The 15,976-nt window shown below is 34.5% G+C and overlaps 1 pseudogene; it reads left to right on the forward strand.

The window, feature by feature from the left end:
* LOC127905829 (uncharacterized) overlaps positions 1 to 15,976 on the forward strand; it is a 31,177-nt pseudogene that overhangs the window by 14,433 nt on the left and 768 nt on the right.

Raw genomic sequence — 15,976 nt, forward strand, 5'->3', positions numbered from 1 at the left:
GAAGGTGAGTGTTTGGGCATTCCAAACCGGTATACTTAATGAACTCTGGTATTCGAAAATCTTTTGGTACCACGATGTTTGGTACCAAACATACTTCGGCTGCTCGCATAGGGTCAAACCAGTCATTACCCTCAACTGCCCTTAATCTTTCTTCCAGAGCAAATAGCTTGTCTTGGTCTATCAAACTGGGAGACCTGTTATCCGGGACTCCCTCCGTTGTTAGGTCAACAGTGACTGGAGTATGAGGTGGTAGGATAGGAGTAATAGGCATAGATTGTTGTTCATTGGCCGAGTTTGCCCCCTGGTTTTGAGATGCTTGAGGAATGTGAACTGTTGGCGCTCCTTCAAGCTGTCGTGCTGATGTTCCCTCCCCATTCTTAGCCCTTAGAAGCTGCTCAAGTAAGTCGGTTAGCCGAGAAACTTCATTCTTTACAGACTCCAACTCGGTCTGATAATGTGACTCTAAGTGAGCTCTTTCTTCGTTCTCCATTCTCACTCGAGACCGGGTGTTGTGGATTTTGGATGTGGGACCTATGTTTCACGGTCTGAGATGCATGGAAAAATGTAAATGAACGTATGATAAAGGAAACAATGCATGAATGCTCTTAGAAACTTGTTTTTAAAAAAACGATCGATGGCCAACATTCCTCTTGTGTAATGGGCATGGACTCTTTTTGTCACGTTCCTTATCAGAAGTAGTTGTGCTCAAGCTGCTGCTTTGGTAGGCTTACATTTATAAAAGATGGGTCAAAGCCCCTTTTTCATTAATATTGGCTAATACATCTCTTGAAAAGAGGGTACAAAATAATAAAAGAGAAATACATCAATCTTCCTCTTCGTCCATATCTCTAGCCACTGGTAGGAAAGCGAGGCCTCGATTCTCAATTTTCTATAAAAAGGCATCTGTCTCAGCCAAGCTTTGTCGATAACGAAAGATGTCCCTTCCCACCCTTCGAGCATTGGCTCTAATAATCCGTGCGTGAATGGCAGCTTCATCCATTTGCTCATCTACTTTGGCCATCTTCTCTATAAGCAACATGTTGTTCCGATTCAAGGTATTGTTGTTGGTGTCGATCTGTTCTGTATGTTTTTCTGAAACTTCCAACCTTTTGGTCAACTGTTTCACCTTTTCTCGTTCTTTGTCCAACTTCACCTTCAGCATTCTAATTTCAACTTTCTTAGCTGCCAAATCTGCCTTAAAAACCTCCTCTTCATTCCCCTTTCTTTCGAATTCTTGTAATTCAGCTAGCCGACTTTCTGTCATCATATATTTCTTGTTTAACTCATCATACTTCTCAATTCGGTCTAACAACTCTGCTCTAACATGCAAGAATTTGTCTTGATTGTACTCAACATTCTCTTGATAGCCATCGAAGTCGGCTTTCAATGCTTCTAACTCGGAACTGCTTTGCATCAAATCCAAAATCAGTCTTCCTCTTTCTTTCTCAGACTCTTCTAGTACGGCCTTTCCTTTGCTCAATTGCAGCTCCAACATCCCTATTTTCGCATCTTTGGATTCGAGCTGTTCATTTAGAAACCCTCTGCTTTTATCTCCTTCCATCATCATCCTTTCTAATGCTGCTTTATCTCCCTTACTCTTTCCCAATTCTTTTTGTAGCCTTTCTATTTGCTCCATAAGGTCTTCCTCATTACTGATCTTTTTTCTTTTCAATGACCCTTCTTCAATTCGTGAAGGCCCATCTTCAGAACATGGCTTTTTCGGAGCGGCAATCGGGGTCAAATTCCTCCACTTTTCATATCCTTCGCTTGAGCTAGGGTCTCTCAAACTTTCTGACTCCTTCTGAATTAGAGTTAAATGGCTCCAATCTTGTTTGATGGTTTCAAGGACTTCTCGCGCGGATTGATCCTTGAAAAATCCGGAAAATTCAGCAAGTCCCACAGTTCTTGGGATGTGTTGTATGCCACCTAATTGTCTTATCACCAGAGCCGGAGCGTAGCTGATATAACCTGTGATCCCAATTAAAGGTACCCAGCATTTTTGTCCACAACTTACTATGACATCAACTGATTTAACCCAAGGGGCCTTCCAACTAAAGTTGCTACTAGGTAACTCTTGGAGTTTTTTCATCCAACCCTGATCACCTAGGATTCCCCATTCTTCTTCCTCTACTATCTTCAAAGGTTTTTGGTTAAACCACCAAAAATTATTAAAGATCGGCTTCTTGGTTTCAACATGGCTTACCATCCAGATATATAATAACTGAGTACAACATCTTACTGCGCCTTTCCCTGTTTTTCTAAAATGGTTGAGGGTCAGCAAGGTCTCAGCTAATATGGCAGTTGTAGGGTTGATATGAGTATTTTCATATTCCACAAATGCAACAGCAGCTTCTAGACTTATAACCCCTTTTAAGCTTGGAAATAACACGAGACCATAGATCCCCAGAGCGATTAACCTGTCTCTTTCTAGCACTGAGACGTATTGCTCCTTTTTCTTTTCTAGTTCAACCTCCAAAAATTTCCACTTTAAACCGCTGCCATTCTTCTCCAAAAATCTGCTCAGATGTGGAATCTTCAATAATTTCGACAACTCAGGAATCACCTTGTCATTTCTCAAAGGAAAATAAACTTGGTGCAGGTGTTTGGGAAACTCCATCAACATTCCATATTCCTCTATAGTGGGACACAAATCCACATTTCCAAAGGAAAAGCATCTGTAATCAGGATCCCAAAAGTTAATCAAAGCTTTAATTGCTAGATTCAATACTCCTATCTTTGCAATTTCCAATAATCGCCCATACTTCCCAAAAAATGCCGCCTCATCAATATTCTGACTATGACCCAATATTCTCTTCATCTCATATACTACACAATTCAGGTCTTTGACTACTGGAAGCTTCCTTGCATCATATCTAGAGCAATCTCCCTCTGATAGTTGTGACAATTCAGAATTCTGCCCATATTCCACAGTAGTAAATTTGGTAATGATGGCCATCTTATTGTTTCAAAATGACCTGAAAACCAAATACTTTATGGTTTAGGTTGTGTTATGCAAAAATGTATTTTGTGGGGGCATACACCCTATAGCCTGGTTCTAAATCTTTTGTGTTTGACGAGGGTAGGTTGGCTATGCAGTCTCTAAAAAGGGTCTCTTGCTGTCCCAGTGATTGCCCTCGTGGAGGCAATATGGGGGCTTGTAGGCAATGAGATGGTCACATGTACCAACTATTACCAGTCTAAGCACTCAGCGAAGAGTTGGGGTTTACACAAACTTAAACCTTGACTAACAGTCGTAAGGTAAGCTGCTAGTCCCCCACTTAACTTAAAGTTTGTGTGTGCTCTCAATAATCAAAGTATGTGATGCATGTGACAGTTCTATAAGATGTATGAGACAGTTCTATGAATGCATGAACAATATGTGTAAAAATATTTAAAGCGTATAAGCAGGTAACAAAAGGAAAGGCATATTAACAATAAAAACACGAACACAAATCAGACAAAACAAAGCTTAGTCCACAAGGTCCCCAGTGGAGTCGCCATTCTGTCGCACATGAGCGACGTCGCGGCGATCATCCACCCACAAAAAATAAATAAATGGACGGGGGATATATTTGGTCAATGTGGGAGACAAGGAATTCGTTGTCTCTTAGCAGTGAAAAATGGTGTGGGAGTCGCCACCTAGTATTTTGGTCACTAGGAACCCTAACTGGTCTCAGAGATTGGGTACGGGGACTGGTTGCGTAAAGGGAAGGTATTAGCACCCCAAATACGCCCTACCTAAGGTAAGCTGCATTGTTTATTTGTCTGATAAAATTCAAGGTTTCGTTGTGTTTCCTAGTTGTTGGTCCATCTACGGTTCAAGAAAAGTCCTCCTCAATAAGGAGGTCCTTATCTTATCGGGTAAAACTTAACCGTTCTAATATCTATGTAAAAAAAACAAATTTTTAATATCAAGAAATACGTTTTATGTATAAATTCATAATCCCTCATACTAAAAGAAGACCAAAAGAATTTTTTTTAGAATTTTTGAAATATTGGCCTAGTTCTCATGGCTTGAATAAACTGGTTATTAAAGCCAAAATGCATGTTAATACATATATTGTTTTGAAATTTTCTTTGTTATATGAAAAAGATGATGTTATAATATTTATATATATATATATTGGAGAGACTAAGCCGTATTTTAAAACAAAACATTTTTTAAATATGTATTTTGTACGCTTTGACGCAAATCGGGTATTTTAATACTGGGTTTGTAAAAAATACAACCAAACATTAATCCACTTTGATAAAATAAATGCAGAAAAATCAACAATATTTTCAAAGATATTTTTAGAAAATTTTTGAAAGCAAAAGACATTTTTTGTTTTGAAAATCTTTGATGTTTTGATGAAAACCGGGTATTTTAATACCGGATTTTGTATCTTTACAATATAAAATACCAACCAAACTTAATCAAAATATAATAATAAAATTACAACAAAATCACATATATTTTTCTATAATTTTTGCAAATTTTTATAATTTTTTTTTATATATATATATATATAAATAATACAAAATATAATATATATATATATAATAATAATATTAAATCGGGCTGGGCCGGCCCAAACCACTGGGCCGGACTCAGCCCAAAACCATGATGGGCCGAGGTCGGCCCAAAAATGTATTGGGCCGATCTCGGCCCAAAAAATTATCTTCTGGGCCAGACCCGGCCCAGAAGACTGGGCTAGACCATGATGGGCCGAGGTCGGCCCAAAAAATTCTCTTCTGGGCCAGGACCCGCCTGGCCCAGCAACAAAACGGGCGGGGGGAATTAATTTCCCCCCGCCCCTGCATGCAGAACGCTATTCGTTCTGCATGCAGAGAAGGAAATAAAGAAATGCCAGAATGGGGGAGGGAGAAGGGTACCTGGCGCGGAGGAGGTGGTGGCGCTGTCGTTGCTGGCGGAGGCTGTGGCGGAGGCTGGCGGCGCTGCGACTGTTTCCGGCAGTTTGGTTCGTTCTCCCCGTTGCTCCTTTTCTCTTTGTTTTTTTTTTCGGTTTGCTTTTTTTTCTTTTCTTTTCGGGTTGGTTCTACCTCTCTTCCCGTTCCTCTTCTCTGTTTTTCGTTCCCCTCTCTTCCTTCTCTCTCCTTCGTTCTACCTCTTCCTCTCTCTCTCCTCTGTTTTTTTCGTTTTTTTCTCCCCGTCTCTCCTCTGTTTTTCTCTTTTTTCTTTTCTCTTCCCTTCCTCCTCCTTTCTCTGTTTTTCCTCCCCCCTGCTCTCAGCGTTCTTGGCCTCTATTTATAGAGGCCAAGGACGCTGTTTTTTACAGCTCTCATGGGGGGCAGCCGGCTGGTCGGCCATTGGGCGCGGCTGCCGAGGTTCGGTGGGTGGTGCGCGGTGGGTGGTCGGCCATTGTGTCCGGTCGGTGGGCTCCAGGCGAGAGTGGCCGGCAAAAATTCAAAAAAAAGCAACCCTTTTTCCCTTCTTCCCCGCTGCGTGATCGGGGGAAGAAGATGAACAGTGTCGTTCAAAATGACACCGTTCTGCTCTTTCTTTTTTTTTTTTTTTGAATGCATGAAACGGCGTCGTTTTGGCGAAAACGCGCCGTTTCATTTAAATGTGGCGCCAAAAATGCGCTAAATCTCAAATCAGCCCTCAATTATCTTTTGTCCCTTCAATTGCATCCCTGCCGAATTCGAACCCCGTCCCTATATTTGGCCGCGTTTTTCACTTTGGTCCTTGGCCTCTGAATTATGCAATTGAGCCCTTAATTGATCAAAAACTTCTAATTTCTTCAATTAGGCCCCTGAATCAATTAATTCCAGCCCCTCCATTTACGCGCCTCTTCCAATTTGGTCCCTGGTTTCGAATTTTCTTAATTAAGTCCCCAATTGGCCCTTAAACTTCAATATTTATGCAATTAGGCCCCTGATTTGACCTAATAAATTCCTAAAAAATATATTTTGGCCCCAGAACTTAAATTTCTTCTAATTAAAGCCCAAATTGACTTAAAAATCAATTTTTCTTGCAATCAAATCCCCTATAAATTCATTTAAAAATCAAATTAAGTCCATAAACATCTAAATTTGGGCTTTTCTCCTCAAATTTCAAATTTTCCTTCTCAACAGGGCTCTCCTCCTTTAAGAATATACTGTCAAAAATCCAATCTTTGTATTTTTAACCTCATTGACCAATTTTCCAACCATTTTCTGAGCGCTTCTGCCTCCTGTTATTTTTCTAACCCCCTTTGGCTATATATTTTTATATATATTTTGTGGGGACCCAAAAATGGGTTACAACAGATGCCCCCTCTTTATAATGCTTACGGAGCAGAGGTTTTGCGCAGTAAGTTTTATAAAGATAACCCAAAATGGAACTCCCAAAACTGATCTGGTTGAAGCTTGATTGACCTGAAACTTGTCTTTTACAGCAATCCTCCTTAACTTCAAAAACTATGATCAAAATTACGGAGCTAAGCAATGTATAACAGTGAATTGTTGTTTCTTGGCACTAATGACTTTGCACTTATGGATCTTAATCTTTGCGTATTTAGCAGTGTAATTTGGATGTTCAGAGATGTTTTTCCAAGTTGTATTTAGCAATGAGATTTATGCGAGGATTGCTTTGCCCACTAAAATGTAATTTCCAAGAAATTCAAGCCACAAAATCCTCAATATATAGGAAGAAAACTTCTTAATAATTTACAAAATTTATTTTTAAAAAGCCAGATTCAATAAAGTTGAAATGTAAAAGTCTGAGTTAATCTTTGTTATTTTCAAAACCAAAGAAAGAACTCATAAAAAACAAATATAAAAAAATAACAAGATGTTAATGAATAAAACTAAAAAAAAAAAATCAGTGTTTTAGGGTTGTTAATATTTCTTAAATTAATTAATTCTTTTAATATTAAAAATAATAAAATAATTATTTAATAAGTATTAAATTAAAAAAACTATCTCAGTGCCAAACAAACACTTGAATGACGAGAATATGAATAGAAACACAACAGTATCGTATACTGACATAGGATGTGTAAAACATGTAAAGACGAAATCCAATCTCAAGTACAAGAGTGCGTGTTGGAAACGCGGCAATATAATTTTATTAAACAAAGGCATTGCTAGCAATTAGTATTAAAAACGCTTTCATTAGAAACATAATATGAATAATACCTTTTCCAGGATTTAATAATTAAAAAAACACAATATGAATAAAAACCGATGGAAATGTGGAAGGTTCCTATCAAATTGCGCAAACTAAATTGTTGTTTATTGGCAAAGTAATAATTACCCAAAGCAATGGGGGCACTAATAACTTTGTACTTGTATATCATGATCTTTTTGTGCGCTCCGAAATGTATAGCAGTTTAATTATTTTTTTGGGTCTTTTATAATTAAAAATATATTAAAATAATATTTTTAATTTTTGATAAAAATACATCAAAATTATAATAAAATAAAATAAAATAAATATTGATTTCCTAAATGGATTAAATATACAGTGTTTTAGAGGTTGCAAATATTTCTTAAATTAATTAATCATTTTAGTATTAAAAATAACTAAATAGTTATTTAACAAATTTGATTAGTAATATTTTGTTTTTTTTTTTTTGAAAAATACTTTTCTTGCTTATCATTCCTTCAATTGATATACTTTGATTTTTTCTTTTTCTATTTTAAATAAAAAAATAATTAAACTATAGGATTATGTATACATAATTAAAATAAAAAATTGATAAACAAAGTCATCTTCACCTTTATATGTCCAATCCAATCCAAGCAATGGAGCACTAATGACTTTGCACATATATCATTTCTCATGAGCCGAAAGTCTTTGTGTGTGATTCATAAGATGCAATATATTTTTTAAATATGTTTTTTAATTAAAAATATATTTAATTTTTTTTAATTTTTTAATTTTTAATATCAGCACATCAAAATTATAAAAAAAAACACATAAAAAAATTTAATTTAATGTTTTCTAAGCAATTAAGTTTTTTTTTAAAAAACAAAAGCTACAATGATATCAAATAAGCACTTCATCAACGAGAATAAGAATAGGAACATGACAATATTGATTTCTATCTATTTAGGGGTTGCTAATTTTTTTAAAATTAATTAATCCTTTTACTATTAAAAATAATTAAAGAGTTATTTGACAAATTTTGATCATGCTTAATTTAGTAATATTTTGTTTTTAAAAAATACTTTTCTTGCTTATCAATCTTTTTGTATACTTTGATTTTTCCTTTTTCTATTTTAAATAAAAAATAATTTAAACTATGGGATTATGTATACATAATTGAAATAAAAGATTGATAAACAAAGTCATCTTCACCTTCTTATGTACAATCCATTCCACAGTTGTACAGCAAGATTAATTTCATTCAGCGAATATTTCCACACGAGGAGAGGTCCCTTAATTCACTACCACAAGTGCTAGTAAATAAAACGAGGGGTGTAGCTTAACTGATAAGATTTTAGATTTGTTTTTTAAAAATTACTAGTTTGAATCTCACAAATCTTAGAATCATTAAAGGTTTACATAGTTGTTAACTTCAGGGCCTATGAGATTAGTCGAGGTGCATCAACGCTGGCCAGACACCTATATTTATATATATAAAAAATAATGTAGATAATTATGAATGCTGAATTTTACATGAAATATTTATAGCAAGATACAAAAAATATTAAAAATCGTGACTGCTTAATTTGAATGTTCAGAGATGTTTTTCCAAATTGTATTTATCGATGAAATTTATGCGAAGATTGCTTTGCCCACTAAAATATAATTTCCGAGAAATTCAAGCCACAATATATAGGAAGAAAACTTCTTAATAATTTACGATCGTAGTTTACTCACAGCTTAAGCAAGTGGGCATACAGAGTTAAAGAGTCATCCTCACCTTCTTATGTCCACTTCAATCCAGTCTACAGTCAACACGTTCTGGTAATAGCTTTATTGAACAGTTACTATAAAACTGACAAACAATGGAGAATTAATGGAGTTTGAAGGTTCTTGCACTCAATTAGATACTGTGGGATTGGTCGTCCTAAAAGGTCTTTCTCTTTCAGCATCAACAAGGGAGAACCACTCTTCATTTTGTGATCTGTCCGTTACCTCCAAGTCGTCGATCGGAACTTGGATGTAACGATATTGTCCACTCTTCGTGTGGTGCTGAATATGGAAGTGAAGGTTCACTTGCAAATATCTCAGCTGTGAGCGTTGGAAATACGGCAGCACTAATTTCCAAATTTGACATTTCTGCAGCAAGTCTTTGTGCTAACGGATACAGTTCATGCTCTAATTAGAACTTTCTTTGTAGCTCGTCTGATGGCAGCTGTTCTCTGGGACATCTACCCCAGTATTATTCCTTGCTGGCTTATAAGCTTAATACTAATTGGACCCCCCTTCGCATGCAGTGATAGATTATTATTGCTAATTTAAGAATGAGTGAATTAAAAGAGAAGAAGGATATATATATAGAAAATGAAGTTAGAGAATCAAAATTTTCAGATAAAACCTTAATCAAGTTAGATCTTCTCCAATGTGCCTTTTAATCGGAGTAAAGAAAGACTAATTTGTTCATGAGCACATAATTGTTAGTATTGAAAATGCAACAGAAACATAATATGAATAATACCTTTTTCACGATTTAAAAATAAAAAATAAAGTAAAAATAAAATTGAGCAGAATAATGTCCCTCTAATTAATTGTCGTGTAGACGGATGGAAACCAAGGCAAAGTAGTAATTACGCCAAGCAATGGAGCAGCACTAATGACTTTGCACAATTAAATATTACGTAAGTCATGTAACCTCCATCAAAATATAGAAAATCTAAAGTTTAATATTGATGGTTCCATCATAGTATGGTTAAATCAACTCACATGAAAGGCCCAATGATATATGGGCTCGGAAAAAAAATATATATATGCACACAAAAACTCAAAAGAAATCAATCTAGGAAAGTATAGCAAAATGCTTCCCTAGCTTCGCTCTAGGTTTAAGAGCATATAAATTTAGGAAAATATCAGACCTAATTTTTTGGAAAAAAAATCAGCGAATCTTTATTTATTAATTAGACGCAACTCAATATATACAAAGTGGAATTCTATTCATGTCTAATCTTACATCAAAATATTTTAAGTCTTTTTAATACTCTATATTATCCTTTATCTTTAATATAATATGGAGTATTCTCATGAGTTGAGTTTTTGCACAATCTTAAACCATGTTGCCATCTCTGAGCTATAGATAGAGTTAGATGAAGGGAAGTTTAATCCTAATCACACGAAAGAAAGTGTCAGGTGTGCAGTAAGGGCGAGACACCATTTCTACAAATTTTCTGAATTCTAATGAAATCTACGGCAATTTGGAAAAAAACCAACTCTCTGGCAGGAGGGAGAAGAAAGAAGCGTGGAAATCTACGTCAATGGAAGGTTGGAAAAACTGGCAACTTATACTGAACCCACAATAGTCTATAGCTCTGAACGTGAGGTGGCAGCTACACATCACCTTGGCAAGGTTTTAGGGATTCATAGAGATACTAATGATGGTTTGCATGCTGAACATATTCGGAGGCAGATTGATATGAAATATATAGAAGGAATGGTTGGACTCCCTCTGAGTTCTTGCTCTGGTGCCCAGGTTAATGACTTTTATTCTAATCTTAAGCAGTGCTACCATGGAATTATAGAGATTTAGGCAGTCTTTGTAGAAGGGGGGCTGCCTGCACAAAAGTATGTTAGTTCCAATGATATTGAAATTTTTGTTTCTTGGAAACTAAAATTTCTAAGTATTTGGAGTGGGTCTAATGTTAATTAGAATGGTATAGTTTCTGAGCAATTTTAACTATGTTATTGTATGTGTGTTAAGCATTATTGCATGCATCATTCATAAAGTATTTTTATTTTTGAAGAGGATGTCATAGCATGTGATGTTAGAAATCCTGATCACATAGATGTGGAATTTGAATCAATTGGAGGATTGGAATCTATCAAGCAAGCTTTGTATGAACTGGTGATTCTTCATCTGCGGAAACCAGCAAGATTTTGTTGGATGCTCTATTTACTTTAAAAATCAGGGCACTATAGCTTCCTTATCTAATGGATCTTACTCCGATGAATTTGATAGAAATAAAAAGAATGACGATAAAATCTAATAGAAAAAACCTAAGGATGATGTAATTTAATAAAAAAAAATCCCAAATAAAATAAATATCAATTAAAAAAATAAGGATCAAATTTTAAAGATTAAAAATATAATAGGTGGTGAAATTGTAAACATCTGTAAAAACCAAGCAAACCATGACAAACATCTTCAACATGGTCAAATCTTAAAAAGCTCGCAACTTATGAAACTCTAGATTCGGGTCCCATCAAGAATTTTATTATAAGCCAATTTAAAAATATAAATTTAAAAAACTTGTCAAAGCAAAAAAAAAAGATAACAAAAAAAACCTCGAGTGAACTTTACAGCTATTCCGAGTCAACAAATCAAACACATGGTCTAGAACATGAAATTGGGATGACCCTATAAATAAAAAAGCTAAAAAAACACTAACAAAAGAAAACTTAAAAAATGATTTAAAAAAAGATAAAAGTTGATCGGGCTAATTCTTCAAATTAATTACCAGGTCATAAGACTGGGATGACCTCATCAAAGACAAACTTGAAAAAACAAAGAAGCAAAATTCTTAATTAAAGAAACATTGAAGGATGGAATTGAGAAAAAAATCAATAAAAAAAAAACATTGCAGAACAAAAAAAAGGCAATTAAAAGAATTAGGATTAATTTTGACATAAAAATTAAATGTTTAGGTAAAAATCAAATCAAATCAAATCAAATCAAATATTTAGGGATGGAATTGTAAAAACCAAATCCATTAAGAAAATGATTAAAAAAATAGCAAATAAAAAAATTATGACCAAATTTGACATAAAAATTAAATGAAAATAAATGCCTAGGGATGAGATTGGAAAAGAATAAATTAATAAAGAAATAATTAAAAATAGAAATTAAAATAATAAGGACCAAATTTGAAAAAAAATTAACAAAATCAAATGACCAAGGATAAAATCCAAAATAAAATCCAATTAAAAATAATCAATGTAAATAAAACAATTGAAAATAAGAGAAGAGAGACTGAATCAAAAGAAGAAATAAAATGAAGGATTGGTATGAATTTTTTCATAGCCAGCATTCAATCCGAGAAAAAAAAAAGGAAAAAAAAAAGAAAAAAGAAAAAAAAAGAAATTTCAAATCAAATCATGTTGAACTGCTATACATGTGCTACCCAAAAAAAAAAAAAGGATTTCAAGATAAATCAAATGATGTAGTACAAGGGATAGCTATTGGTGTCAAAAATATTATCTGGAGGATTTTTTCATTGTTTGAGTTTGCTGTGGATTTTTTAACCCTTAACAAGGCACCTAGGGCATTTTGTGCTAAATAACCATTATTTTTTAACCCAGTCAGACTTGCAGGGAGTTCTGGCACATCAACTAAGACTACAGTTGCTGTAAATGGGTACAGTAAGCCAATGCTAGAATAGTCTGTTACGTGATTTACCCAACTTGATATTGTTGGATTTATTGTTACTGATTTGTTATAACTGCCTAGCTCTAGAATCTGTTCATAGCTGGTTTACTGTTATACCAGCTGTCATGACCCTTCTTCTGTAACCGTCTTCTAAGAAACAACATATATATATGATTTACTCTCTGACCTTAGAGATAAGGAGAACAGAGATTCACATTCTCAAATTCTATCCTTTTGAAATGATTGTCAGAGAGGTCGAGCTTTTGAAGATGATGCAGGGAGAAAAAGGGTGCTATTGGAATGGAGGGTGCAATAAGGAATGCTGCAAGAGAGGTCCAGTCCAGTGAGATGCCGGTTTTCATGTCACAAGTGACCCCATCCCACGAGCAGCAGTCTGTACTATCTATCCATGACTCTGTTTTTGGAAAAGGATATTGACAGTACTCCAATGAGGCATATCTATTAATGGAGAAGGATTGTTTGAATTGAAGGAGAGAAAGAGATTGGTGATGAGCTCACAAATGAGAAGAAGAGGAGGAGGAGGAGGAGGAGTGATTTGAGGAGAGTGGAGATGAAATTGTTGAATGGAAATGGAAGAGAAACAGAATGAAAGAGAGAGATTGAGAGAGGCACAGTTGTGAAAACCCCATGTTGGCTGGCCTTACAGGATTCGAAGTATAATTGGGAGAGATGAGAAATAAAGAAAGGCATTATTAGTAGTATTTAATTATTAGTAGTTTTATCTTCAACACTATGAATCTGCCACTTTAGTGTTGTTCCAATGTCAACTCCAATCTTCAACACTATGAAAGGCACAGCCTTTATTGAAATAATACTGCAATAAAAACAATATATATCTGTAGTTATGATTACTTCTAAAATCAGAAAGGAAACAGCTTACAGAACGAACTTTGAAGATACTGACTGCATTTTTTAGTTTCTTCTTGCACCATTTCTGCTAGCATTCTTCTTTGTTCTGCTTGCATTAAGACTCCATTGATCTTCAACCATTTTCAGAAACCATGCAGGTCTTCTTGTTTTAAACACAACATATCCCATTATGACTCCAAATATAAACCCACATCCATACCCAATTGCCACAGTTTCCATCCAAACCCATCTTCAAACAATGTTGAATCATCTCCTGCAATAAAGTTTGATGGTGGTAATGGTGGTGCCTCGCCATTGCTACATACTTCTGGCATTGGAAATCCACACAAACCCGAGTTTCCTTCGAATGAGCGATGATCAAACGTGTTGAACTGCTTTCCTTTTGGTATGGGTCCTTCAAGCTGGTTATGTGAAAGGTCAAAGACTTGAAGAAATGTTAGATCTACCAACTGTATAGGAATCTTTCCGGTGAACAAATTTGAAGATAGATCTAATGATTCTAGATTGGTTAAATTCCTAATGATGATCAATTTTGGAATCTCACAAGTGAAACTATTACTCGACAAATCAAGTACTCTGAGGATATTTGAATTTTTACAAACTCAAATTCCAATCCTTTCCACGTTATTTATACGGAAGAGGCATAAATATTGGCAAAGCCATAGTAATCAAGTACTCTGAGGGATACTGATGGGGAGTGGGTCTTTATGGAATTCACCAAAGAAGAAGCTAGTGAAGTAGTAGGAACTGTTGATGATAAAGGGACAAGTGGGTTATGAGGGATGTTTGGATTGCTGGAAAATGAAGGAAAATAATGGGGTTTTTCAAGAGGTTTCTATTAACAAGACAAATGGATAAGGACGCGTCGGCTAATTGATTGATAGCGAGTAACATCAAATCAAGAGCTGCTGCTGCTTCTTCTTGGGCTCTGTAAGGGCTTCATCTTGCCTTTTAATTAACATTCTCAAGATGATGGAATATGAAGTGCATTATCTGATATAAACATGAGGGAAACAGGATGGTTCTCAGGTATCATTAGGAATTGTTTCTTGGAGGAAAAAGTATAAGGTTAGGTTTCTTAACGCCAGAGGGAGTTTGACAGAGATGGATTAAGGAGGTTAGTGACAACTCTATGGACTCCACTATTGCCAACGTCAATGGAAGGTTGGAAAAACTGGCAACTTATACTGAACCCACAATAGTCTATAGCTCTGAACGTGAGGTGGCAGCTACACAGCACCTTGGCAATGCTAATTAGAAAGGTATAGTTTCTTAGCAATTTTAGATATGTTATTGTATGCGTCATCATATATAAACTGACTCTTCTGACTGGTAGGATTCTGTTTTGCTTTGCGATCGAATTCGGTTGAAATATTCCTGAGAACGTGGGAGGCTGCTAGCGCGTGGGAGACGCCAGTGGACTTTGTTCAGACGCCTGCAACGTGGTGCTCATTGTATTTTATGTGTTGAAGTTCTTGATGTGTTTTCTGACAAATGGAAAACAAACTAAAAAAGTTGTTTAATATATTAAAATTTTGAGATTAATATTAAAAAATATCATTAAATTACTTTGAATACATCAAATCTATTGTAATTGGGTTATTATGATGAAATTAGTATTCGAAAACCAACTTTTCAATTATGAAACCTTCTGATTGCAAATGCTTTGTAACAATCAAACCTATCCTCTAAACACTATTGAACATGGCAGTATCGTACTACAGATCATGAGGCATTAACCAATATGAAGACTGAGTTCATGGCATTATGGGATGGGTTTACTACAGATCGTGAGTTCTTCCTCTTGAAACAAGTGCTGCATTTGTGTAGTCTTTTTATGTAGTGACTTGCTAGAATGTGTTTTTATGTAAGGCTATGTTTGTTTTTTTAAAAATGATTTTTGGGAAACCATTTTTAAATTTTCCTGTATTTGTTTGTCATTATAAAAGTTAGTCAACGAAAAACACTTTCCAGTCAAAGGAAAATTTGGTTTGGATTCCAGGAAAGTGTTTTCCTGAAAAATTTTGGGAAGAAAACACTTTCCGGAAATTGTGAAAAATTTAGAAATGTCATATTATTTGCTAATTATATCAAATTTAGTCCTCAAACTTTTGATTTCTATATATATTTTGTTTTGAATATTTATTTTTCAATTTCATCTCTTAAAATTTAATTTTTATATTAACTTTGGTCCTTATTTTTATAATTGTTATTTGTTTTTCCCTTATCATTTTTTTATTGAAATTTTTTATGTATCAAATTTGATCCTCATTCTTTTGATTGTTACTTATTTTATTTGAAATAATTTATGAAATATTAATTATTATTATTTTAATTTCTTCATCTTTTATTTTTTAAATTTTATCTCTATTATTTTGATTATTATTTATTTTATTTGTGATAATTTATGAAATTATATTTTTTTTCAATTTCATTCTCATTCAACTTTTTAATTTGTAAGATTTGTTCCTCATTATTTTAATAAACTTGAGAAAAATAAAACATTAATAAGTTATTTTCCAGCTCATTTTCCATGATATAACTAAACACTGGAAAGTGTTTTCCAACTTATTTTCCATTACACTAACAAACAT

This window comes from Populus trichocarpa, chromosome 10 (assembly GCF_000002775.5).
Source record: "Populus trichocarpa isolate Nisqually-1 chromosome 10, P.trichocarpa_v4.1, whole genome shotgun sequence".
NCBI lineage: Eukaryota > Viridiplantae > Streptophyta > Magnoliopsida > Malpighiales > Salicaceae > Populus > Populus trichocarpa.